The sequence below is a fragment of the Alligator sinensis genome, unplaced genomic scaffold (genome assembly GCF_000455745.1).
Source record: "Alligator sinensis unplaced genomic scaffold, ASM45574v1 scaffold1169_2, whole genome shotgun sequence".
Lineage (NCBI taxonomy): Eukaryota > Metazoa > Chordata > Crocodylia > Alligatoridae > Alligator > Alligator sinensis.
Window position 1 is genome coordinate 109,294 of NW_005843230.1, and position 3,845 is coordinate 113,138.

Here is a 3,845-nt window from a genome sequence, read left to right on the forward strand (position 1 = left end):
GACAGTAACAATTAGCAAGTAAAGGAGTGAACCATTAAACAAGGCTTTGAGGGGCCAAGCCTCCTATGTAACAGCAATAAAGCAACCAAAAGAAATCTACAGAAGTAAAGACTAGTAATGGCTTGTAATCATACCATCCTCCCTCAAAAGGATAAGCTCCGTAAGTCTCCCATTCAAATTCAATAAGAGAAAATGCAGGGGAAATATTTTAGATGATTATTTCCATCAAAAATAAGTGCTAGTAAGTCATCATTAATATCTGTTTTTACCATATTCAGGGTTAATACTTTTTAGAGAATTTCAATGCAATACAAATGTTCTTTGGATGCAGCCAAGGCTGAACTGTACAAGGACATAAATAGGTACAGTCCAATTTTAGAAACAGGCCCTGACTCTTAACCAATAATAATAATGATGATGGACATTTATATTCCACTTAATTCAGAAGGATCCCTGAGAACTTTATAAAGCACAGTGTGGAAATAAGTTTAACCAGGTCTCTTACTTGACTAAGAGGAGAGACAAAGAGAGAGAAAGAGAAGAGAAAAAGATGCTGATGCTATGTGTTTTAAAATGCTCTAAGATGAGGAAAAACCTTCATGCCTTGTTTTGTCTTAATACATTAATCTCTGTGTGCAGATGTTAACTTCCCCCTTTCTGGGAACCAGAAACTGATAACTGTTCCCAAAACACAATGTGTTTGCCAAATAAGTAAACTGCCTACGTGTGACAAACGAATGATCAACTTCTTCCTGTTTCTTTAAGGTTGCGCTGTCTGAACCATGCATCTTTTCTCACTGTCTAAAGTATAAATACACTTGTGAACTTATAAAGTTCAGAGTTCCTTTGAGAACCCTCCTTGTGATCACTTGTATAGCTCTAAATAAACTAAGATGGCTGTGTCAATTCTGATACAACCACAACGTGAAGTTTGATTTCTTCCACAATTTGGTGCCGTGACTCAGATAGGGACGCCCGGAGTGATCGGTTGAGATACAGACCATCTCTTCACTGATGCCCCGGTGCCAAACTAAGGTAAGAGACCTTTTGAAATCTCTATTGGGGCTTTTTGGTGAGAGACTGCCTGTGTGTCTTCCTGTTTGCTGCTTGAGGCTTACCCTATCCGACCCTTTTGCTGCCAGAATTGTCAGACCTACTGTGTAAGTAGGAACTGTGAGGAGAAAACAGTTTGAAACTGTGTTGCTGTTGTCAGTGAATGTGTTTCCCTGTGTGAATTGAGTTAAGTTCTGTAAAGAACTATGAGGTCTTTCTGAAGCTAGGAGTGGAAACCTTGTGCAGCCGCCCCAAGGACGCCAGACTTGTTCTGTGTGGTCTTCGAAAGCAAGGGTGCAAGGTGGAAACTCTTAGACTGAAGGAGATCAGGGTTGTGTGGAGAATTTTCCCTACCCCCGCTCTCATGAATGAGCCATGTCTAACAGTGAGTAACTGCATTGTATGCTGGTGCTATGGATATAAGCCACAGCATTTCTGTGCCGCTAGCAAATCTCACAACCTGACTGGACACCCTCAATAAGCCTCTCCTGTGTGAAAGACCTGCGTGAATTGAGCTTAAAGACATGAGGAGTGGAGGGTCTAAAGACATACCGGCTCCACCAAAAGGGACTCCAGCATAGTACATGTACACACACTATGGCCATAAAAGTTGTAAGTTTCTAGACAAATGGAATTGGTATACCAGAGATGATTCTAGCTTGCAGTTTCCCCTGGAGGGAACATTTGATTTAAGTAAAATCATTCATCTCTGCGGAGCCCTTGAGTCAAGAGGCAGTAAAACACCACAGACTCAGTGGGGGACATTTTTTGATTAGTATGCAGAAGCTTCCAAAAGACATCAAGAATGTCAAGATCGAAGCCTAAGGACTCCCAAGAAAAACTAAAATCTCAGATAAAGGAATTAAACAGAAAAATGCACCAATAGGGGATCCCCCATCAACAGCACCAACACAACTTTATCCACAATTGACTGAGAATGAATCTGTAGAAGACATAATTGATTTTTTTTTTTAGACACAATTGATTTAACCCCCATACCACTCCCAGGCACAATCTGGACCGGAGGAAGTTCAAAGTAACCAAATAGATTCTTCCTGTGGAATCAGCCCACCCCATCAGGAAAACTGACTGGGCCAAAATAAATAACTGTAAACGAAATAAAGGAGAATCTCCAGCAGACTATATGGATTGCTTGAAACTCGTATTTGAAAGACATTCTGGCATTTAAGATGCAGCTGAAACTGCCCCAGAAGCAGTTGCCGCCGCTTTTGTCCAAGGATTTCTTTCTAAAGTCCAGGAACAGCTGCGTATAATTGCTGTAGGTTGGCAAACCAAGTTGCTTACAGAACTAGTCACGATTGCTAATCATTGTACAGCCTGCCAAGAAAAGAAAAAGGAATTAACGGAAACTAAGCTAATGTCTTTACAAATACAGACCTTAGGCAGAGGTAGAAGCTGAGGTTTCCATCAAGGACCATTCAGAGGCAGGGGACGTGGTCGTGGGATGGGATGAGGACAATTTCAGTCCAAAATAATGACAGTTATTATTGTGGCTAACCAGGACACTGGAAGGCTCAATGTCCTCATTGGCCGGGCCAGCCAGGGATGACGTTTGACCAGCCACCACCTCCTCTCACTCAATTATCTGCCCCGAATCAAGGAGTCTCCTGTTAGGACAGCCTGAGGAATGATAACATGATCACAGCCCCGCTTCTCTCACTTAATCAAGAGGATCCTTTTGTTTCCTGTTTAATAACTGGCACTCCTACAAAATGTTTAGTAAATACTGGCGCAAGTCTCTCTACTCTCTGAGCTTAAGAATTTTCTACAACTCCCCTCTCCTCTGCTGTGGTAAACGCTGTAGGAATTTCAAATCGGATAGTTCCTCATCCTGTTCCCCAAGCCTTACGTTTTTCTCTTGGCCCTGTTTCTGATCAACATGCTTTTCTCCTCAGTCCTTGTTCTCCCATTAATCTGTTAGGCAGAGATTTGCTTTGTAAACTCGGCTGTACTATTTATGGTTCTGCTAATGGTGTTTATTTAGATGTTCCCTGTGTTAATGAAATTGCTGTACATGCTACCCTAACTAGCTCACCTCCTAAGCCTGAGTCCCCTAATTTTTCTATGTTACAAAAGGAAATAATAAAGGCTGTCCCTCCATTTCTCTGGTCCCAACATCCTAATGAAGTAGGGTAAATACATACTGCCCAGCCTGTAAAAATTAGATTAAACCCAGCTAAACTATTACATAAAGTTGCTCAATACCCTTTATGCCCAGAAACCAAAGAAGGGATGCATCCTGTTATAACGGCCCTTTTGAAGCAAGGTATCATTGTTCCAACTAAGAGCCCTTGTAATATGCCTATCCTTCCTGGAAAGAATACCTATTGCTTTGTACAAGACCTCCGTGCAGTAACTTCTGCAGTTTTACCTAGTTTTCCTGTTGTACCAAATCCAGCCACTATCTTGTCCTGTATTCCTCCTAATGCCTGTTATTTTACTGTTGTTGACTTGTGTTCTGCATTTTTCTCTATCCAATACACCCTGATAGCCGGTTTCTCTTTGCATTCACCTATCAGAGACTTCAGTATACCTGAACTTGATTGCCCCAAGGCTATACTGAATCCCCTTCTCTTTTTCCTCAAATTCTGAAGAAGGATTTAGATGACATAATAATTAAAGAAAATTCTGTGCTTGTGCAGTACGTTGATGATCTGCTCTTGGCATCTACCTCCCTTAATGCCTGTAAAGCTGATTCTTTAACTCTCCTCACCTCTCTTGCCCTAAAAGGCCATAAGGCATCTAAAGAAAAGCTACAACTTTGTCTCCCT

General features: G+C 41.5%; 1 long non-coding RNA gene across 2 annotated transcripts in view; it reads left to right on the forward strand.

Moving 5' to 3' along the window:
- Positions 1-784: 784 nt before the first annotated feature.
- Positions 785-3,845, forward strand: part of LOC112548513 — a 5,910-nt gene continuing 2,849 nt past the window's right edge. Inside the window, exon 1 of one of the 2 annotated variants that reach the window (XR_003092230.1) lies at positions 785-1,035. This is a non-coding gene — a long non-coding RNA (uncharacterized LOC112548513). The remainder of the gene's footprint in view (positions 1,036-3,845) is intronic. The other variant, XR_003092231.1, reaches the window with a different exon arrangement.